At 39.2% G+C, this 24853-nt stretch overlaps 1 protein-coding gene across 1 annotated transcript in view; it reads right to left on the bottom strand.

The window, feature by feature from the left end:
- Positions 1–24853, bottom strand: part of LOC127672663 (zinc finger protein 431-like) — a gene marked incomplete at its 5' end in the record, with an annotated part of 42094 nt that overhangs the window by 979 nt on the left and 16262 nt on the right. The window lies entirely within an intron of this gene.

Genomic DNA, 24853 nt, shown 5'->3' with positions numbered 1-24853 from the left:
AAGTTAGAAAAACTCTGATCTGTATAACACTGATTATATTCATATTTTTCCTCTAGTGTGAATTACAACACATGTGACTGGGAAACAGGACACACAGAAGAATTTCCAAATTCCTAGTTCCCATAAATATTTTTTTACACTATGAGTTTTGGGATATTCCCTGTAAAGCTAAAAACCCAACTAATTACAAATGTCTTTCATATTCCTAATTTCTTCCAAAGGCAGAATACTACATATATTCTTGTTTTAGAAAAAAAAAATTATGTTTCTTCTTTCCATATCCCTATGCTCACATGATTATTATCCATTGTGACACATGATATACCTAATAAAAAGAATCATAAATGAAATGTTTACGCATTGCATTCACACTGTTTGAATTTTTGTTTCTCATAACATGTGCAATATGGAATAATGTTTCTCCACAGCAATATTCTTGATTCTCATAAAATGCCCTCTCACCAAACTGAACCATATTACTACAAGAATATTAGTATCACCAAATTTTCTATGGACAATTTGCTTATAGAATGTTTTGGATATAAATTTATTACTATTCAATGTGCAATTTCTAAATACTACGAGACTATACAGATTGGCAGATCCACAGCACAGGTTTAACGGAGCTACTTATCAAATGGATACACAAATCACATATCGGATCTTAAGGTCCCTGGTTTTTTAAGGAATATTATAATCATATCTACACTTAAAGGACTGTTACTTTACACTCTAGCTTTTTGCTGGAGATTCCATAAGATATTAAAATTTCCTCAGAGACAATTTTGTATCAGCTTGCACGGGAAAATTACCTTTCATGACTTTTATTATTTTGACAATGTTCTTCAAGATGATGCTCTTTGCAATTATAGCCTAAAACACAGTAATAGAAAATGAATGATATAGTATTGGAAAATAGGCAAAATTAAAGGTACTGTGAATTTTAACTGCACCATGATAGTTACAGTGAAAATTCAGAGAAACTGAATTATGCAGCTCAATTTTCATGCAATTAAAATAATAGAAGTTCATCAATAACCAAGAAACATTTGTTTCCTTCAGAAAAAAAATAACAGTCTTACCTATAGCTTTGAGGTTCAGGTAGGTTTCAAACATCACATTTTTGTAGACTCTTCTGGTTAGGATCCAGCAAATTCCACTCCTCCTCAGTGAATTTCTCATGCACATCATCAAAAGTCACGGCATCCTAAATATCCCATACAAATGTACAACACAAAGCATGATACTAACATCACCGGAAAACAAATATATGCTTTCTCAAATATATATTCACATAATTCTCGTGCTTACTCTGCTTATTTTCTGACTCAGAATTTATAATCACAGTGTCATTTTAGAAGGAGCTTTAATTATAAGATACACTTCTGTCACTTTTGAACACTTTGAATAGGATACGGCTTAGCCAGAGAAATGTGAATTGAGAGGGACATGCAGGGGAAACAGATCCACAATACCGAGCACACATCTGAAAAATTGTATGAACAATTGCTAACTACAAACATGATGGGCAAGCTGGGTGTATTTTCTCATGTCTTTAATCACAGAGGCACAGGCAGGTGTATGTCATTTACCTAGACACCGGCATGACCTTTGTAATGTGTTCTATGAGACTAAAATGTATATTTTAAGACCCTCAATCCCTACAAAAACAACCATGGGAAAAAATGATACTGAACTCAAAGTTCTTTATGAAAGTTCCTACAAAGAATTGTAAATTCACAGCACATCTGTATTCATCTGGCAGAAATATGAAGTTTAGTCTATAACATTTGGTCAAATTTCAATACTAAAGATATGGATGAAAAACCACAGAGCCGGGCGGTGGTGGCGCACATCTGTAATCCTAGCACTCTGGGAGGCAGAGGCAGGCGAATTTTTTGAGGCCAGCCTGGTCTACAACGTGAGTTCCAGAACAGCCAGGGCTATACAGAGAAACCCTGTCTCATAAAAACCAAATCCAAAAACAAAACAAAACAAAACAAAACAACAACAACAAAAAAAGAAAAACCACACAAAAATATGCTTATATTACAAATACAAGACACGTGTCTTTTGTGATTTCTCTACTACTTTAAGGACAGACAAAGCTACAGAGCGAAATTTGTTTTGGAAAAGAAAAACAAAAAATAAAATAAATATAAAAATATAAAACAACTAGGCTTGTAAAATAGATTATCACTGATTAGCAAATGTATCCATTGTATTTTATATGATTTAAGGAAAGAGATTATAGTGAATATATGGGAGCATGAGAAGAAAGTTGAAGGGTCAGTTTCAACCACAACACAGAACACACCAAGGACACAATGTTTTCCCTCTAAAAGAAATGCGGGGTAAAATCTGGAGCAGAGACTGAGGGCATGACCAATGAAAATTTGCCCCACTTGAGAGTGTCATTCTATGGACAAACACCAATCCATGACATTATTAACGACACTCTGTTATGCTCCCACACCGAAGCCTTGATTAATTGTCTATTGAGAGGATCCACCCACCAGCTGACTGAAAAAGCTGCACAGATCCAGAGTCAAACCTTGCATGGACCTTGGGGAATCTTATGGAAGAGTTGGCAGGAAGACTGAAACCCCTGAGGAGGATAGGAACTCCACACGAAGACCAAGAGACTCAAGTAACAAGCACCCTTGGGGACACTCAGAGACTAAGCCACAAACCAAATAGCATACACAGGACGGACTAAGGCCCCTGGCACATATATAGCAGATGTGCAGCGAAGAGGCTCAGAAGGTCATCTAACAAATGTAGCAAGGGCTTTCCTTATAGCTGTGTGTGGGGGGTATCTTTCCAATCTGTTACTTTAACTGGGCTGCATGTCTGGCCTCAGTGAGAGAGGATGTACTTAACTCACAATAGAATTGATGCACCAGTTTTAGGGATACCTGGGGGCCCCACAACCTCTCAAAGAAAAACAGAGGAGACTGGGGGAGGGACTCTGCCATAGCAAGGGACATATAATGCGGATAGTGATAAGGGTGACAATGAATATACAAATTATTGGAAAAGCAAAAAAAGGGAGAAAAAATAAAATTTTCCTTCTATAAACACTATCCTGGAAGGTATCTGGAATGGCTCCTACCAGAAGATCTTCCACAAGCTTCACAAAGAAAGCCAGACAGGACAGACAAGCAGCCAAAGACATCATCCTATCTAGAAGCTTTTTGTTTCAATCAACTGCATCCTGACCCTTGACACTATTGGGCAAATATTCATCCTGTGATGAAAATGCATTCAGTCTTTCTTCAGGGATCCTAACAGTCTGCAGGAACTCCTACACTGTTCAAACATCTAAAGTCTCTTCTGACACACAAGGCAAAATCTTGAAGGTCACCTCTTGTAACAGTTTGGGTACATCCTCTCCTTGTATACATCTCTCCAAGGCAGATTTACCAATGCCTTAGTTATCTCAACAAGCTGTGGTCGCAAAATGCAACTCAAGAATCATCCTCATAATTTCAGTGCAAAGAATTCTCATGGAGTCTTCCCATTGCTGTGACTCTGCCAAAAGATGGCTGGAATCGGGCCAAATTGAAACCATACAGGAAGAATCCAGGAGCTCGAATTTATCATCTATCAGTTTTCAGAAGCCACACCATATAAAAGATCCTCTTATGTTTGGCTTCTCAGGTGATGGACTCTGCCTCACTTGGTCCATATTTGCAGCAGGTTTTATTTAAAGTTCCTTCTTGGGACTAGGAAACATATTGCCTACTCCTTCCATGAATTTAAGATTTAGTAGGAGGACATGTTACACTTAGGATATGTTCTTAGGACATCTACCCACTGGAGCATGTGTTCCACTAAGTTTATATCTGTTTTAATTATAACAGCTGGAAACTGAAAAAAAATCAATAAGGCCACCAACCAAAATTTGGATACAGACTATGTGATTCATATAAAAAAAATGGAATTCTATTCAGCTAGTTAAGCAAGAACTTTATGAATCTTGCAGGCAAATGGATACAACTAGATACTATCATTCTAAGTGAACTACCCCAGACCCAAAAGGACATGCATGTATGTACTCACATACAAATGTATAATAACCATAAAGTACAGGATATCTACATGACATTTCTTAGTCCGGAAGAAGCTAAACAAGAAGGAATGCTAAGGGGCTAGATAGATGGCTCAGTTGGCAAAAGCACTGATAGCTCTTGTGAAGGTCCTGAGTTCATATTCCAACACAGACATGGTGGCTCACAACCACCAGTAATGAGATCTGATGCCCTCCTCTGGTGTGTCTGAAAACAAATACAGGGTACTTACATATAAAAAATAAATATATTTTTAAAAAGAAAGACGGCTAAAATGAGCATGGTTGAATCACACTCTGAAGTGGAAATAAAACAGTCAAAGGGGGCAGATGAAAGACAGAGAGAACTGGAAGGGCCAGTAGTTAAGAAAGGGGAAGGGGAGGTAAGGAACAGATGTGAGAGAAAAGGAAGGGCCATAGGACAAGGAAAATGAATTGAAATCTCCAGCTGCCAGGGATCTAAGAGCTTAGGCAACTTTAGGATCTGCTACAGACAATGAAAGGGAGAGCAACAGGCAGTCTATGGGGGGTGATCATAGCTGAAATACATAGCAGTGAAATTTGGAAACTGAAGAAGGCCAAACCCTAAAGACAGGCAGAACTCCCAGTGGAAAGTTAATTGCACCAACCAAACCAAAAACCTTTCCAACCAAAATTTATCTTGTCTACAAGAAATACAGGCAAAAATATGGAGTAGAGAATGAGGGACTCACCAAACTATACCCTGCTCAAATTGAGACCGATCCCATGGGCAATCACCAATCCCTGACTATACGGAGGATACCCTGCTCAAATTGAGACCGATCCCATGGGCAATCACCAATCCCTGACTATACGGAGGATATACTTTTTTGTACTTCCAGAGAGTAGCTTAACATAATTGTTCTCTGAGAGTCTCCATCCAGCACCTGACTGAAACAGATGTAGAGCCCACAGCCTAACAGTGCACAGAACACAGGGGATCTTTGAAAGAGTTGGGGAAAGAAATGAGGGCCTCCAAAGAAAAAGAAACCCATAAGAAGTCCCTCAGTGTCAACCAACCTGGGCACTAAGAAACTCTCAGAGACTGAGCCACCAGCCATCCTTCAGATGACTGTAGCTCTGAAAGGTTGAAATGCTATCAACTTCACCTCTCTCCTGATTATGTTTCCTTATGGATTGCTAGGATTTTCTTACCCAGCCCACCTCCTCTCCTAGCTTCCAACATCAACCAGAAATCTCTCTTGAACACAACAAACAGGTCAATAAAAGAGCCAGCACTCAGCCAACACTCTAAAATTCTACAAAGAAAACTGTAACATAGGAATAACACTCCCACAAAAACAAGACAAACTGAGAAACTAGTACCTAGACCAATAATCACCAAAAATGCAAATACCTAGGACCAGCATAGAAAGATATGTAAAACCAGTGTCAGTGCTGTAATCACTTATTTCTATTTTCCATGGTCTCTTCATCATTAAAAATTATAATTAGATGCTTTGATTTTTTTTAGCTGGAATATTTCTGTTTAGTTTTGGTCTGGAGAATTTGTCCACTGGTGAGAGAGGGTTATTGAAATCACTGAGTATAAGTGTATGAGGGCTATTATGTGCTTTTGTTTTGTTTAGAGGAGTGTCTTCTGTAACTGACAGAATGAATATGAATCCATCTGATATTTAGAGAACATTCTACTGAAATATAAGAGAATATACCTCCTCAGGTTCTTGCTCCTCTCCCTTGCCCCATATATCCATTTTTGCATCAGACATCATCAATTAGGATATTGTAGAGGAAGAGAAGAAGGAGATGGAAGAAGAGGAGGAAGCAGAGGAGAAGCTGAAAAAGAAGAAGAAGAAGAAGAAGAAGAAGAAGAAGAAGAAGAAGAAGAAGAAGAAGAAGAAGAAGAAGAAGAAGAAGATCAATCAACATAAAAGTCTAGAAAATATTTCAAATAAAATCATAAATGAAAATTTTTCCTAAACTAAAGAAGGTGTCTGTTAATTTACAAGAAGCATCAAAAATACCAAACAGGTTGGGAAAGAGTCCCGTTGCCACATAATAGTCATAACACTAAACATTTAAAAGAAATATAAACCGTTTAAGAAATACAAAAAAAAAAAAAAACCTACAGCAAGAAAAATAGGAAAAATTAACAAACTAAACAAAACAAAAACTAGAAATGAATGAAATAAAAACTATTAGATTCATATCCATCTACTTTATTTTAAGGAATAAATTCATTACTTATATAATGTTCTCCCTGCATATTTTCCTACAAGCCAGAAGAGGGCACCAGATTCCATTATAAATAGTTGTGTGGCTAAGAATTGAACTCATGACCTGTGTGGGAACAGAGCTCTTAACCTCTGACCCATCTCTCCAGGCCTAACCCAACCTTTTTTTTTTTTTTTTTTTTTTTTTTTTTTTTTTGAGACAGGGTTTCTCTGTGTAGCCCTGGCTGTCCTGGAACTCACACTTTTAGTCGAGCATGGCATCTAATTCCGAAATGTGCCTGCCTCTGCGTCCCAAGTGCTGGGATTATAGGGGTGCACCACCACCACCTGGCTTAACCCTACCTTCTTAATGTATATTAAAAAAAAAAAAGATAGCTTGGACAGAGGTGCTACAGATTCACAGAAACCATCCATGCTTCTTAAAGAAAGCAACTGGTTCAGATATTTTGGACAGATTTACAATCAGCCATGGTAATGAAGTTATTCAGAGGTCATGAACTATCAAGTAAGAAGCACCACTAGAAACCTCACAGGAGGTCACATCTGGCTGATGTTTCTGATCCAACCCCATAGAGGACCCACCACCCCTGGTCCCACAGCTCAGCTGCATGTTCCTCCCCATTGTGGGCTGATATCCTGTGCTCACCATGTCTTGATTTCAGAGTTTCCCTGAGGTCCCCTCACAGCACCCAACAGCAGATTTCAGAGTAGGACACAGAGAACCAATCAAGCTGAGCAGCCCCAATTAACACATAGAAAAACACCGGAAAGATCCCGCCTCTTTGTCTGACTGGCAGGTTTGCCTAGATCCCTTGATTGGCCAGTGAGTCTTAGCCCTCCTCAGGTTAAAGTGTGCTTCATGTCTAGGGTCAGACCTTTTTCACATATCAGGTGTGGTTTGCACCCCATTAGCAATTCAAAGCAGATTCCAAGATGAATCTCACCCCACCCAGTCCTGGGGGAGGATGCACCATTCCAGCTCTGTCTAGTCTGTTCTTTCCCTCTAAGAACCATGACCCTGTGATTACCAAGACCTGACTTCTGAACTTGCCAGAGATTTTCTCAAAGCACCTAACTTCTTCACATAATGAAGATAAATAGCTTGCATAGGCGATTACACAAGGTGATTTGGAGGTACATACATATGTGACTCAGGAATGGATGACCCAATGCATGACCTAGGCTATTAACATTAAAGATGGATTTTTGATAACAAATACTTTAGCCAGGCAGTGGTGGTGCATGCCTGTAATACCAGTCCTGGAGAGGCAGAGGCAGGTGGATTTCTGAGTTTGAGTCTAGCCTGATATACAGAATGATTTCCAGAAGAGCCAGTGCTATACAGATAAAATCCTTTCCAAAAAAAAAAAAAAAAATCAACAAGCAGAAACAAACCAAGAGTTTGTTTATGGATAAATGCTTGTTTAAAAACCAAATAAATCATCTTTGTTTTATAAAATAAAATAGTACAAGTACCAAAACAAAAGAACTACCTTTTCATGACACTTCAATGGGTAGGTTGCAAAAAGCACATATAGCCTAGGTCAAAGGTGGATCAGAACATCTCAAAAGATCAAGATTAAGAAAGGGATTCTCAGTTGAAAATGTATAATTAAGAAACATCCCCCAGAATAAGCAGGATTAGAGACAGGGTTAGGGGATTAGAGGATTATGGTTAGTATCAGGATAAGGGTTATTAGGGTTAGGATGCTTAGGAAATTAAGGAGTTAAGATAGGATTAGAGATGTAGGATAAGTCACAGGGTTAGGCTCAGGGGTAGAGTTAATGTGGTCACCATTATTCTTGATGGTCCCACTGAATCAATAGTATCCCTACTACCTAAAGAAGAAATGTCAGGGTTAGGGTTAGGGTCAGTCTCAGGATTAGGTCAAAGAATTCATTTGCTGTGCTCTGTGAACTCAGTTTCTATCTTTTTGCTCATCTGCCTTCCTAGTCCTCTTTTTCATAAGATCAAAATCTTTCCTTCCCCAATGAATGTGGAAAATGAGTTATCCAGGAACCTAGAATTCCCAGAAGGAAAATATCTTTACATTATTATAGGGCCCAGCTTACATACAAAAGAAAACAATTGAGATTTTTTTTTTGTTCTCAGTTTCATAAGATGGACAAAATCATGGGGCTCAGTGGCCCTCTTTGGTAATGATATCATAATTACTGCATGGGCCATTTGTCTTCACCACAACTTTAGTAAATATAACCAAATGGTATAAGACAAATGGTCTCCATCATTATTCTTAATGGACTCACTGAATCAATAGGATCCATATTGTACAAAATATCAGACCTCTAAGTTATTTATTTTATATCTTAATGTTTTGTTTTGTTCTTATTTTGATATCTTCTACCTTATTCATTCAATTGTTTCTCTAAAGAACCTAAAAGTTTATCCATACTAGTTCCAAACTGGCATACTAACAAAGGAAGTGATGACTTTTATATTCACAAAATCAAACAGATAATCAAGGCATAAGTTTCCAAGGGCCAGACAGACTGTTGCAGGCAAAGAATAATTGTGCAACCCTATGCTGGGTCTTACTGTTAGTTATTTTTTGTCAGCTAATTTTCCTCTGAGATAAAATGCCCTTCAATACTATTCTGCTGCAGATATGTATGATTTACTTTCTGTCCAAACTAAAAATAAGTTCACTGAAGATCTCTATGTGAAGTTTTCACAAGACAATCAATCAAAATTATGGAAAAAGAATCCCAGACAATCAATAAATATAAATTCATGACTTAATAAAATTTGTCTATTATTAGTTATGTATAGAATATCCACATGAAATCACTGTTTATTCTTCACATTTTTTTTCTTAATACCAAATAGATTACGAGTAAAGTAAACTGGTTAACTTTGACTAAGTTAATTTTATTCTTAATAAACTTTAAAATTAATATGAATAGACAAAGGTACATTTAATCAATAAATCCCCACCGGTAAAATAAATATGAAATGATATTATGTATCTGAATCTGTATTTGGAATAGGTAAAACGAGGATATATATTTAAATTGCAATGTCTACTTTTAAGGTCATTATATATGTAAACATACAGATCTGGTCACAGTGATATCTCTATCAACCCTATCCCAATTCTAGTATATCATAATGTCACTCTCCCTTAGGGTTCTAAATTAGTTGTAAAGATTTTTGTTTTCCTAGATCTGAATTTGATATTCATATTGGACATTGTCTTCACTCAATGTAAGAAAGATACTTGTGTGCCTTGAAAATGAAATATACATGTGTAAATGTTTATGTAGACATAAACACTTTAATAATTCAAACAATATTTATATCTCAAAAGGCCTCATTAAAAACCAATAAATATACTAAGATAGAAAGATCAGCACAGGGCTTCTGACTTATTGTCTAAATTAAACAACAACCATTTTCATATCTTCAACTCCCTTGAATTAATATAATCACAGAAGGCCTTTTTAAATGTTATTAAAGCTCTGTGAAATGAGAGGACATGGGCGGCCAGTATTTCTATAATTTGTAGGGGGAATAAATAATTAGGTCATGTGAATTTGTCTAAAGATATCCTGAGTAAATTGTTTTTGATGTATAGAATGTACTTCAGGGCTGGAGAGAAGGCTCAGCATTTAAGAGCGCTGGCTGCTCTTTGAGAGGTTCTGAGTTCAAGTCGCAGCAACCACAAGGTGGATCACTACCGTATGCCCTCTTCCTCTGTGTCTGAAGACAGGGATATTATGCTCCCATACATGAAATAAATTAATAAATCTTTTTTTAAAGAAATGCTTTGTCAATTTTCTTTAGGGAAAAACAATGATTTTACCTTTTATCCTTTGATAAACTATGATAATTTTAAAATGTGGTATAATTGAAACTTAGAAAAGGGGAATAAGGCCGGGCGGTGGTGGCACACGCCTGTAATCCCAGCACTCTGGGAGGCAGAGGCAGGTGGATTTCTAAGTTCGAGGCCAGCCTGGTCTACAGACTGAGTTCCAGGATCACCAGGGCTATACAGAGAAACCCTGTCTCGAAAAAACCAAAAAAAAAAAAAAAAAAAAAAAGAAATGGGGAATAAAAATATTTTATTCCTCACTCCTGAATTAATATTCTGACAATAAATTGTGGATTTATTTGTTAAAACTATTTTAACATTTGGTGTTAACATTTAACGGTCTTAGAAAAGAAGTATTTATATATAGAGACATCTATGTCTTCTAGTCTGATCCTATATAGTTAGAGTTCAAGGTCATCATTTTATCTTCTTAAAAAGCTTTCTGAAAGCACATTTTCTAGAAAGAAAAAGAGCCAGGACTACTGAGTATCATTGGCCATCTTATTTTTTCATTCCAATCATTGAACAGAAACAATAATTAAAGCCACCTTGTTGTGATAAATATTATTATTTATTTTTTACCACAATTGAATGATAAGGATTCCAAGTAAAAGACACAAAAGACTTGGTGTTTATAATAAGATTTAAAGCACTAGAGTTGGACGGACTATTTTGAATAGTTCCTGTTAATAACTGTGAGATATCATTTGTTCGCAATGGGGGAGCTAGAGAAAGGACCCACAGAGCTGAAGGGCTTTGCAGTGCCACAGAAGGAACAGCAATGAGTCACCGAGTACTCCCAGAGCTCCCAGGGACAAAATCATCAACCAAAGAGTACACATAGAAATACTCATGGCTCCAAACACATCGGCAGCAGAGGATGATATTGTTAGACACCAAAGGGAGGAAAGGCCCATGGCCCTGGAAAAACTTGATGCCATTGTGTAGAGGAATATCAGAAAAGAGGAGCAGTTTAGGGTTGATTGGGGAGGGGAGATGGCTTAATGGATTTTTGGGGGAGGGGGAACCAGGACAGGGGACCAAATTTTAAATGTAAATAAAGAATATATTTAAAAAAAATGAATAGAAAAAAAAATGGATACAATGGTCAAAAATAAATCTGGATTATCAAACTTTACTGGGACTAAACAACAAAGAGTTCTGTAACATATGAGAAAGCAAAGTTACAAACAATAGGAGAAAGGAAGAAGAAGAGGAAGAAGAAGAAGGAGAAGAACAAGGGGAAGAAGAAAAGGAAGAAGAAGAAGAAGAGGAAGAAGAAGAGGAGGAAGAGGAGGAGGAGGAGGAGGAGGAGGCGAAAAATCAGGAGGAGGATAAAGTCTGGAAAATATTTCCAATAAAATTATAAATGAAAATTTTGCTAAACTAAAGAAAGTGTCTGATAATGTACAAGAACCATCAAAAATACTAAACAGACTGAGAAAAAGTCCCTTTGAAACATAATAATCAAAACACGAAACATATAAGATAAGGAAATATTAAAATAAACTGCAGCAGAAAAATTTAACAAACTAAACAAAACAAAAACTAGAAATGTATGAAATCACAACTATTAGCTCCATTTCCATCTTATTTTTATGGAATTAATTCATTACACACACAATGTTCTCCCTGCATGTATTCCTGCAGGCCAGAAGAGGGCACCAGATCCCATTACATTTGGTTGTGAGCCACCATGTGGTTGCTAAGAATTGAACTCATGAACTGTGTAGGAACAGCCACAGCTCTTAACCTCTGAGTCATCTCTCCAGGTCTCTTCCTGCCTTCTTATTGTATACTATAAAAGACAAAAAGATGCTGCATAGTCTCAGAAGCCACCCATGCTTCTACAAGAAAGCAACTGGTCCAGATGTTTTGGACAGAATTACAATCAGCTATGATACTGAAGTTATTCAGAGGTCATGTCCTGACCTATCAAGTAAGAAGCACCACTAGAAACCTCACAGGTGTTCACATATGGCTAATCATTGCAATCCAACCCCATAGAGGACACACTGCTCAACCACATGTTCCTCCCCATTGTGGGCAGTGATCCTGTACTCACCATGTCTCGATTTCAGAGCTTCCCTGAGGTCCCCTCACAGCACACAACAGCAGAGCTCAGAGCAGGAAGCAGAGAACCATTCAAGCTGCACAGCCACAGGGAAAATGCTCAATCAGCATAAATGTCTAGAAAACATTTCCAATAAAATCATAAATGAAAACTTTCTTAAACTAATGGAGGTACCTGTTAATGTAAAAGAAGCATCCAAAATATCAAACAGATTGTAGAAAAGTGTCTTTCCTGCACAGTAATCAAAACAGCAAGCATCAAAGGAAAACAATATAAATAACTACTACATAACTAACTAACAAAACTAAAGAAAAAAAATAACCTGGGACCTAGCCCCGCTCATCCCACAGCCCTTGACCCCAGCCAGCTCCAACCTGATTATTTATGTTCCTTGGGAAAGCGCCAGCCCAGACCTCTGTAAACTCTACCAGGTCTTTGTCTTTTCACAGCCCGGTCTGTGTCATTAAGGATCAGGATGCAGTTTATTTGCCTGTGAATTCCCTACCTGTCTCACCAGCTCACAGCCAGAAGCCAGGGCCTGGCGCACAGCCCAGAGATCCAGGGCGGCCAGGCTCGTCTTCCATTCCCACAGGAGGGTTGTGCCAGGAGGCCACTGTCCCCGCCTGGAGGAGCACAGAGAGGGTTTGCACTCAGCCCTGCAGCAAACTTTCCAGAGCAGATCCGGAAGCCCGCGCCTTGCCCAGCCAATGTCCCTGCCTGGAGGAGCACAGAGAGGGTTTGCACTCCGCCGCGCTGCAAACTTTCCAGTGCGGGAAGCCCACGCCTTGCCAGTCCACTGCCCCTGCCCACAGCACAGAGAGGGTTTGCACTCTGCCCCGCTGCAAACTTTCCATAGCGGTAAGCCTGCGCCTTGCCCGTACACGGTCCACACCTGGAGCACAGAGAGAGTTTGCACTCTGTCCCGCTGCAAACTTTCCAAAGCAGAGCGGGAAGCTTGCTCCTTGCCTGGCCATTGTCCCTGCCTGGAGTAGCACAGAGAGGGTTTGCACTCGGCCCCGCTGCAAACTTTCCACAGCGGGAAGCCCGCGCCTTGCCCGTCCACTGTCCCTGCCCAGAGCACAGAAAGAGTTTGGACTCTGCCCCACTGTAAACTTTACAGAGCAGGAAGCCTGCGTCTTGCCCGGCCTCTCCAAACTTACAGGCTGCTTCTGTGGAGAGGACAGGAGGATAGCGCGGTGTAACTTGAGAGCTCACAGACACCCACAGCACGGAGAACTATCTTCATCCGGATGCGCACGCGAATGCGGTCCTGTTCCACAATTCCAGCTCCGGCTGCTCAGAGCCCGGGAAGCTCAGCAATCGCAGCAGCTGTAAATGCGCGTGCTCACCTACTTCCCGCCTCTGCCAGACCTCTGACCAACGCGCACATTCAAACTCCCAGCCCACTTTCATTCATAAATTAAAGACAGGAAATGACAACATTCCAGGAGGCTGGATGCAGGGTGGGCACTGCGGTGACGTCAGGGGTGGTGCCAGTGGTTGCTGGGTGAAGGACAGGGATACCAACATGGTGCCCGCCAGGGGCTGAGGTGCACGGTCATGGGGAGGGGGCGGGGCTCGGGGGACGTCAGGGGCGTGGCCAGCGGTTGCTGGGTGTCAGTCAGGGAATCCAATATGATTCCCGCCCGGGCTGAGATAGATGGGCGAGGGGCGGGGCTGGCGTGATATCAGGGGCAAGGCCAGCCTTCTCTGCTTGACTGACAGTGATGCCAATGTGACATTTTCACTGAATTTGAAGAAATATATAAATATGTGTGGTAAATTTGAAGAATTTGATGTACAATAATACACATGAAAGTGTACACATAGATAATACATCAAAACTGCTTGATAAACCATGTAAAAAATTTTCTAATCAAATTGATGTCTTTCATGGAAAAATACTTCTTATAACATTGAAGAAATATACAGAAAATTTATTTAAAATTGGGATTTGGCATTGAAAATAAATAGACATAAAAAGTTGACAAAGAGAACTAAATGTGTAGGCAAATTCAGTTTTAGGAGTAAATTGAAAAATAATGTGTTAAAATTGAAAAATCTGTTGGAAAATAATAATGGTAAAAGATAAATTATCTTTACTAAATCAAGCACTTACAAACATTTTCTTATTAAATTAATGATTTTCATCGAAAATATTTCTGATAATATTGAAGCAATGTATAGAAAAGTAGTGTTAAAGATTTTTCATGGGAAATTATTCAGATAGTATTGTGTACATAAAAACATCTCTAAATAATTAAAAAATTAAATAGAAATATTTTCTGATAAAATTAAAGTTTATCTTAGCTAATATTCAAGTAATATTGAAGAAATATATATATAGATATGTGTTAAAATTGAAGAATTAGTTGGAAAATAATAATAGTAAAATAGTAAACTTAGAAAATATACCTAGAACATTGTGCAATAACCTAGAAAAAATTTTTGATAAAATTGAAGATTTTGATGGAAAATATTTCTAATACAATTGAATTAATATACAGGAAATGTATTATTATTGAAGATATCAGAAAAGATAATACAGATAAAATATTATTAGAAATATAACCTATTTCTAAACTAATTGAAAAAGGTAGTAGAAACATTCACTGAAAATACTTGTGAAAAAAATGAAGTAGAACTTGAAATAGAGAAGGTTTTAATTGAAAAATAATACAGATAAACAGAAGACATAAAAAATTCCTAAAACGATTGAAAAATAAACTAGAAACATTTTCTGATAAAATTGAGGGTTTACATGTAAAACATTTCCGAGAAACTTGAAGTAATATATAGAAAAATGTGTTAAAATTGAAGAATTTCTTGGAAAATAATGTTAAAAAATGTGGATAATTTTATTTTTACTGAATGACCAAGGACATAGAAAAATTTGGGATGAAAGGGAAGATATTCATGGAATATATTCCGGATAAAATTGAAGAAATACATAGAAAAAAGTGTGAAAGTTGAAGATTTACAAGGAAAGTGATGCTTCTAAAATGATAGAAATAAAAATATTTCTAAATTAAATAGAGAATTTGAAAATTTTGATAAAATTGGAGATTTACATGGAAAATAATCCTAGCATTGGGCCTTTTTCTAGTTCCATTTAGCTGTGAATTTCATAATTTGTTCATGTAAATGTCTATAGTAAGCTCCGTTTTTGAGACATGTTGACCACAGTGTCACTGCCCATAGTGAGGAGGAGCAGACATATGAGCAGTGGGAGCGAGCAGTGGTGGTTGGTCCTCCCTAGAGCTGCATGGGAAGCGTCGGCCAGGTGTAGCCAGATGTTTGCACCTGTGAGGTCCCTTGTGGTGCTCTTCCCTTGCTAGATCAGGCCGTGACCTGTGAATAACTTCACTATCAGTGCTGAATCTGCTCAAAATACTTGGACCGGGGGCTTGCTTGAAGAAATGCGATGGGCAGGATGCCAAACTTGGACAGCCCTGGTTTCTCTGGAATCTTCTACAAGTTCTGCCCTTAGCAGTTAACACCAAGGTGTAAGATCCACCTGCAGTTAATTTTGCAGAATATTTAAAAGGCCTCTCATGTGTTGGGGAGCACTGCAATATTAAACTGAGGAGTAGAAGGTTGGATTTGGTGAAGGAAAGGTCTTACCAAGCTTAGGAATAGTGACAGTAAGTAGCATTTAGCTGAAGGAAGACGGCCTTAAACACACCCCACAGATAGGATGCTAAGCAGGGTGGTTAGAGACTAGGATGTTAGGATTCCCATGTTCCTTCATCAGGTTTGTTTAGAAACCTGTCTCCAAACTATAACAAAGGAGACAAATGTGATGTACAACCAGCTACTTGGTGCATGGTCATAACAAAAAACAGGTTTGTACAAGCTGCTCAAAGTGTCTGTATTGAGTCACCACCAACATCAAGGTCTGGTGGGCCTGAAGCCCCCTTTTTCTGATTGTGAAAAGTATAGCTCTGTCTCATTGTGAATACTACATTGGAATTATAAACATTTTCTGATAAACTCGATGATTTACATGGAAAATATTTCTGATATATTTGAAAAATATATAGAAAAACATGTTAAAATTGAACACTATAATGGAGATTATACAGATAAAATGAGAGGTATAAAATAATTCTAAGTTGACTGAAAGTGGAATTACAAACCTTTACAGGTAAGATTGAAGATTTACGTAAAAAATATTTCTAATAAAATTCAAGAATATGTAGACAAACATGTTAAATTTTAATATTTCCATAGCTATTTTATAAATAAATTGGTAGATATAAAAAACCTTTCTAAGTTAATTGAAGGTGGATGCCTACCATTATTTTATCTATATAAAATTTTCCATGATAATCTTCAATTTTAACATACTTTTTCTAAAATTTTCTATAATTTTATCAGAAACGTTTTCCATGTAAAACTTTAATTCAATCATAAAAGGTTCTATTTTATTTTTGAATTAATATAGCAATTTTATGTATATCATTTTACTCTTTAACTTTCCATGAAAATTTTAAATTTTAAACTCTTTTCTATATATCTCTTCTATATTATCAGAAATATTTTCCATGAAAATCTTCAATTTTATCATAAACTCATTTTAATTCTTCTTTTCAATACAAAAATCTATATTGGGAGACAGCCATTTGAGAAGGGAAGAAACCCAATGTTCTTGCAGACAGGAGCCTAGCATGGCTGTCCTCTGAGAGGCTCTAACAACAACTGAGACAGACGCAGATACTCACAGCCAATCATAGAACTCAGGTCATGGATCCCTATGGAAGAGTTAGAAGAAGAATGGAAGGAGCTGTAGGGAATTCCAATAACTTAAGTAGACCAACAGTATCAGTAACCCAGACCCTTGGGAGCTCACAGCGTCTAAGCCATGCAGCAAAGAGCACACTTAGGCTTGGGCGGGACCCCAGTCACATATGCATCAGAGGACGGCATTGTCTGCATTCAGCGGGAGACTATACACCTAATCCTTGTTTTTTTTGTGGGAATTACAAATAATCAGAGCTACGAGTTTTATTATTAGCACTGAGTCCATTGTGTGTCAAAGGTTTGGATTTGATTTGCCTTCATTTTCACTAAATTCTAATGTTTTTTTCTTTAATTCTTCCTTGTCCAAGTTATCATGGAGTAGGGTGTTGTTTGGCATCCATGTTGATGTGGGCCTTCTCTTATTATTTCAAACCCAGCCTAAGTCTTTGGTGCTGTGATAGGATGCCTGGGATTATCTTCAAACTTTTTGTGTCTGTTTAGGCCTCTTTTATGAAACTGGAGCTACAAACTGAAGGTAAAATCATGGACAAGCTTGGTCTCCTGGCTTGCTCTCCTGCTTGTGCATTGTCCCATGCTCAGGTCGCTCTCTTATCCAGCTCAGGCCCACTTGCTTATGAATATTGTCACATTCAGAATCATGAACACTACCTCACACAGACATAACAACCACCATTCTGATGAGAGCACACCCACAACTGAGGCTCCTTCAGATGAACGTAGCTCTGACATGGAGAAATGATGGCAGATTTACCTCTCTCCTGACTATGTCCCCTTGTGGATTGAAAACATGATCTCTTGCTGCCCACCTGCTCTCCTAGCAGTCAACAATAACCCACCATCTCTCCTGAACATATCAAAGAGATCAATGAAAGAGGCCACACTCAGCCAACACTATGAAAATCTAGACAGAAAACTGTAACACAGGAATAACAGCCTGGCCTACTAAGTGAGTTCGAGGACCGCCAGGGCTATAGAGAAAATCTGTCACAAAACAAATAAACAAACAAACGAAGAGATTTGTTTATGGCTAAATGCTTGGATCAGGGAAACTGAAGCTCCCTTAAACAGATGATAGGTAATAGACAACCTCAGATGAAAAGCCAGATATGTAAGGCAATCATTGTTGAACACTATTATTATCCAGACAATTTTCATCAGTGGCAAATTAGAGAAAAAACACACAGTTAGATTAGTATAGATTTTCTAGATAAGCGTATCTCAAATCATAAAGAAAATGAATCTTTCTCTGTATATAGAAAGGGTAATTAATACAATGTCCTGATGAAGGCTGTCAGCCAAGGGAAGTTAAATATATCAAGAACTGGTTAATTTCATGTTGCAGGATCTTACAGGGAATACTTAGGAAATAATTACTTCTGATGCAAGTTTTAAAAAAGCAAAGTTAAACAAATGTCTTTTGTTTTGTAAAATAAAGTAGTACAAATACAAAAAACAAAAATGACCTTTCCATATATAGGTTGAAAAAGCATATCTAGTCTAGATCAATGGTGGGTCAGAACATCGCTAAAGATCAAGGGTAAGAAATGGTTTCTCAATTTAAAATGTATAGTTTAGAAACACCCCTAGGGGATTAGAGGGTTATGGTCATGATCAGAAAAAGGGTTGTTATGGTAAAGATGCTTAGGAAATTAAGGAGATAAGATAAGATTAGAGATTTAGAATAAGTCTCAGGGATAGGCTCAGGGTTAGGTTCAAGATGGCCGCCATTATTCTCCATGGTTTCACTGAATCAATTGTTTCCTTATTTTACAAAGAAGAAATGTCCGAGTTAGGGTCAGTCTCAGGATCGTGTCAAAGGAGTTGTTTGTTGTGCTATGCGAAACCAGGCTCTATCTTTTCACTCATCTGCCTTCCTAGTCCTCTTTTTCATAATATCAAAATCTTCTTTCCAGCCCCCAATGAAAGTAGAAAGTGAGATATCTGCATAGGCAGAATTCCCAGATGGGAAATATCATTACGTCATCATGGGGCCCAGTTCACATACAACAGAAGAGTACGTATGACTCCCAACATCAGCTTTCCCAAGCTCACAGAAACACTGCACCTAAAAAAATTATTATGGTTTTTTTGTTGTTTTGTTTTTTGTTTTTTTGGGTTTTTTTTTTGTTTGTTTTTGTTTTTTGTTTTTTGAGACAGGGTTTCACTGTATAGTCCTGGCTGTCCTGGAACTCACTCTGTAGACCAGGCTGGCCTCAAACTCAGAAATCTGACTGCCTCTGCCTCCCAAGTTCTGGAATTACAGGTGTGCGCCACCACGCCCGGCTAATTATCATGTTTTTTAAAGAATGGCAGTAAATGTCCTTGATATTAGTTAGTCATTGGTGATCAATTCATTACCTACTCTGAGGTCAGGACACAACTCAGCCCTCCCCAGGTTCTGAAGAGCTTCTTTAAAAGCATCAGCCTAGCCAGGTGAGGCACGCACACACTGCCACCACCACACACACATCACTGGGCATTTGTAAACCAGGAGACTGCAGTGAGCTCCACCAAACCTAGAAGACACTGTGAGTTCTATGGCAGTCCTAGACTACAGAGCAAGATCCTGTCTCAAAACACTCAAGTTAATAAACATCACACACTACATGTGTGCTACTCAAATGACTCCAGTTCGAGAACAAAGATTGCAGGCAACATTTAGAAATTACAGCAAGTTACTTCAAAGCAGCAACCTCGGGATCCGGGGCTTGGACACCTTTATCAGAGGGAATATTAAATAACACTGGGTGACATTACTGCTTTACAGTGATAACTGCAAACACAGTCAATAAAAAATATGGGCAAAAAGTTTAGCCACTGAGCTAATGGCTTGGCTGCTGAAGTTACCACCCTTCTAAACCCCTCTCGAATCCCTTCCTTTTCAACAAAACAGTAGGACAGCAAGAGCAGGTTTTGCACTTAGCAGTTGCCATGTGTTCTCAGGTCTCAGGTGGCTCTCACTGTTGGTCTACATCCTACCGTATTTAAAAAGAACATAGACAACCAAGCAGTGGTGGAATACACCTTTAATCGAAGCACTGGGGGGGGGGAGGCAGAAACAGGCAGATATCTTGTGAGTTCGAGGCCAGACTGGTCTACAAAACTATATCTAGGGACAGCTATGGCTAATGATGGAACCCTGTCTCAAAAAAAAATAAATAAATAAAAATAAAAATAAAAATAAAAACAAGCAAACAATCTAAACCCCTTGACAAGCATGCAAAATGTCCCACCTGTCTCAAACATGCTCCAAGTTCATCCCCTTATCCATCCATGGAGGACCCACCCATATCATCTTCCCCCACAGCCTCATCTCACCCTGACAAGTCAACAGCACTTTAATTCCCTGAAGCTCACTGCCTGATGGCTTAAGACTGAGCCTCAGGAGTCACAATTCTGCATTTGATTGCAAGGTAAATCCCACCTCCAAATGTTTTTTTTTTTAAATAAAAATTAAGGTTTTAGTTTACAAACCAAAGCCTATTTATTGCTTGTCTATTGCGGAGGGCTTTAAGGGGGAAAAAAGTCAAAACTTACACATTTTTATCTTTTCTAGACATCTGAGACATTCACTCATTATTATTATTATTATTTTATGTTAGTTCTCAATGTCGAGAGGAGAGGCTAGCCTAATTCCTGTAAGAAATTTAATTTTGGGGTCTGTCTACATTTTAAACGCACTGCTGTTATTTTTAAAATATATGCATGCATACTTGAATAAGGCTCAGCCTACGCTTTCCATATAACCATGCCCTGAGTACTCGATAACTGATTAGATGCCAGGCTCCCTGCTTAACACATCAACTCCACTATCTCATTTGTTTAATATATAAACTCTCATCATCTCGGCCACGCCAGGCATAAGCAGCAGCCATGACAGTTATCAAAGTGATTTCTGTACTGGGTACTGGTGCTGTACAGAATCCCTAATGCCTAACACACACGTGTGATCCAGCTCAGCCCATGTTGCTGTCAGCATGGTCTCCATCAGCAATGCGGGGGGAGCTGCAGTGTCTGCCATCTGTGTAGCACAACAGGGACAGCCATGATTAAGTGATGTCAACTCACATTCCTTTCTACAGGTAGATGAACAATATCTTAGCCACCCAGAGACTTAATTCCCATCATAATTGTATATTAAATTTCTCCAAACATGATGATCAGCGTGTCACCAAAAAAGTGACAATGATACACAGAGATGTGAAGAAGTCAACAGTGGAGTCACTTTGGGGGAAAGAGTGGAGGTTGAGACCATTTTTGCTCACAGTGGCAATGCCATCTGGGAAACCCAAGTCACCCACACAGTCCTTAGGGAGCCATGTTTCCCTGGCAGGGCTGCCATGTTTCCCTGGCAGGCTCTCCACCCACGAGTCAGTTCTTGAGTCCTTGCCCTTGTTCTCCTCTGTGGAGTGGGAGGGGTCATCCTATGCTAACTAGCAATTTGCCCCTCCCAGACCAAGGGGAGAAACTGAGGTAAAGCTTATGAACAGCTTTGATGTATGTGGAACGAAGTCACTTGGCAGCCATATTGATTACAGTAATGAAGGAAAATACTACCCCTGGTGACGAGGGAAATGAGAGGGGAGCAAGGGGCAGAATATGTTGGAGTCTCTAGGCCTGGTTTGTACCCACCCAGCCCCTTAACTTTTGAATGTCTATTTTGTCAGGCACAGTCACACAATACATTTAAGATCTGGTGGGAAAGCTAGTGCATGCACAAATTCCAATAAATAGGTTTTAGAAATATGAAATATTTTAATATAAATCTATTATTTTATATTATTAATTATATATTATATATTATAATATATTATATATCTATATATCTATATCTATATCTATATCTATATCTATATATATATATAGATATAGATATATATAATATTATAATTAATCTGAGAAAATGATTTCATATACTCTTGCAAGGCAAGACAGAGGACCCCAGTGTCTAGATAAATAGACCGAGTTTCAAAGCCACCATGATGGTTAACCTCAATTGTCTACTTGATAAGATCTAGAGTGGTCAGGGTTGTTGTGGTCATAAAAAGAGAAAGGGGTGAGAGAGAATATGTTCTAATGGCGGTGTGGAGGAAGGGCGTGCCTCAGTGGGCCCATGCCAAGGCATCCCTTCCTCCTGAGGTTACCGGACACAAGACAGTGTAGTACAGAATAGAGTTTATTCAGGACATGGAGAGGGGAGTTAAGGGGGTAGTAGAGGCAGAGAAAGGCAGAGAGAGTGAGAGAGTAGAGAAGCAGAGGCGGCCATGACCATGTGGAGAGAGGGGGGAGGGGAGAGGAAGGGAGGGGAGCCCAAGAAGGGGCAAGAGAAAAGCTGAGAGTGAGAGAATAAGAGAGGGGGAGGGGCAAGCAGCCACATTTATAGTACACCAGACCTACCCAGCTGTTGCCAGGTAACAGTGGGGAGGGGCATAACTGGCTGTTGCTAAGTAACTGTGGGTGGAGCTTAGACAGAATCCTAACAAGGGGGAGGTGCCTCGGGGCGTGGCTGTAAGGGACGGCCTTGGTTATCTTAACTGGTGTGGGAAGCCCCACCCACTGTCGGCGGCACCATTCCCTGGCTAGGATCCCGGGCAGTGTGTGGAAAGGGGCTGAGCAGCAGCAGGCGTTCATTGCTCTTGGCGTCCTGATGATTTACACACCTGATGTGAGTGAGCAGCTGCTTCACACTTCAGAGTGGCATTGCCCACCATGAGGGACTTTACTGTGAACCGTGAGCTGGAATAAACCTGTTCTCCTGACAGAGTGTTTTATCAAAGCCGCAGCAGTGATTAAGATACTTGTGAATTGACCTTTATCCATTCAAGGTGGTCACAATGAGAGGTAATGTTGTGTTTTGTTTAAAGAATTTTTTATTAGATATTTTCCTATTTACATTTATTTTTTTGCTTTTGTTTTTTTATTGAGCCAGGGTTTCTCTGTGTAGCCCTGGCTGTCCTGGAACTCACTCTGTACACCAGGCTGGCCTCGAACTCAGACATCCACCTTCCTCTGCTTCCCAAGTGCTTTTTTAAAAATTTTTAAAATTTTTATATTTATTTATATTTTATATATTTTATATTATGTATTCATATGCTTATATTTATATTTTTATTTACATTTCAATTGTTGTACCCTCTCCTCATTTCGCCTCTGAAAATCGTTTATCTCCTCCCCCCTCCCCGTGCTCACTAACCCACCCATTCCTGCTTCCCTGATCTGGCATTCCCCTACCCTGGGGCTATGAGCCTTCATGGGTCCAAGGGCCTCTCCTCTCATGGATGTCCGACCAGGCCGTCCTCTGCTACCCATGTGGCTGGAGCCATGGGTCCCTCCATGTGCACTCTTCGGTTGGTGGTTTAGTCCCTGTGAGCTCTGGGGTTACTAATTGGTTAATATTATTGATTCCCTATGGGGCTGCAAACCCCTTCAAATCCTTGGGTCCTTTCTTTAGCTCCTCCATTGTTGACCCTGTGCTCAGTTCAATGGCTGACTGAGAGCGTCCCCCTCTGTGTTTGTCAGGCACTGGCAGAGACTCTCAGGAGACAGCTATATCAGGCTCCTGTCAGCAAACACTTGTTGGCATCGACAATAGTGTCTGGGTTTGGTACATGAGCTGGTTACTGGCCCCAATATGCTAGCATTACCCTAACTCACCCAAACTGTTATTGCAACAACACTGAAGGTAAGAGGAGGCCATTTGTCCACAGTCCATCTCTGCTGGCAGGGCTGGAGGTGGCCACAAGATGGTTCACAAATTTGTCCAGAGTGTATGAAAAAATAAAAGAGAGAAAATAAAAGCCTTACAGAATTTTTAGACGGGGTCATGGTGACATTTTTGACAATACACACCCATGGACCCTGAATCAACAGAAGCAAAGGCAGCAGTGGCTTGATCTTTTGTCAATCAGGGAACACCAGCTCTGAAGACAACGCCCCAGAGGGTGGAGTAGTTAGGAAAGAGTTGTCTAAGAGATTTAAGGACAGTGACAAAGAGAGTATTTAATGGAGGACAGACTGCAGAGGAGACGCAGATGGGAGGACAGAAGCAACAGACTGGAGACCTGGGAAACATCCTGTTGTCATCCAAGGCCAAATCAGAAGAACATAAGTGATGCCTAAAAAGGAGATAAGGGGGCCCTGAGAATCAAAAGTGTCCCCACCACAAGACCAGGGTTACCCTAAAAGTAAAATGGAAACCCACCAGCTTTTGGTGGGAATTCTTTGTGGGAGGAAGGGACTTCCGTTAGGGCTGGACTTCCAGTTTGAGTGACTTCTGGTTAAATTTGAGGCCCTTCTTGTTTAGGGCCAAGGAATTTCCTGCTCTGGAGGGACTTCCTGTTAATGTTGTGAGACGTCTGATTCTGATCCCATTAGTTAGTTAGTTTTGCTGAAACATAAAGATAAACCTCTTCATCCATTTAAAAATGGCTTCCCAGTGGCAACAGAAACAAATGAAAATATAGGACCTTTTAGATCAATCCATCAGTCAATCAACCAATAGGCATTCAAGAACTGACCTTTCACAACCAATCAGTCATTGATGTAGTCATTTTTTTGGTCCAGAAATGAATCATTGATCAATCATCATCAATGAAAAGAGTCATTGAATAATGATCAGTTGTTTAATTATATTGATTGTTGATTCTATTGATTCATCGTATGTTGAATATCTATCATTGATTAATTATCAATCAATTGGTTACTATTTATTGATCATTGATGGATTGACTGATTGGCAGCTCACAACTGGCTGTTCTTCGACTGGCAGTCTCTTATGGATCACCAATCAAGTGACTGATCAGTTGGTGGACAATGAAGCACATGGGGGACAATTGATTGGTCACTGACTGAATACTGATCAATAAACAACCGCTTTCCGATTGATTTGTGTTCA

The sequence above is a fragment of the Apodemus sylvaticus genome, chromosome 22, assembly GCF_947179515.1.
Source record: "Apodemus sylvaticus chromosome 22, mApoSyl1.1, whole genome shotgun sequence".
NCBI lineage: Eukaryota > Metazoa > Chordata > Mammalia > Rodentia > Muridae > Apodemus > Apodemus sylvaticus.
This window is presented reverse-complemented; position numbering and strand designations above follow the sequence as displayed.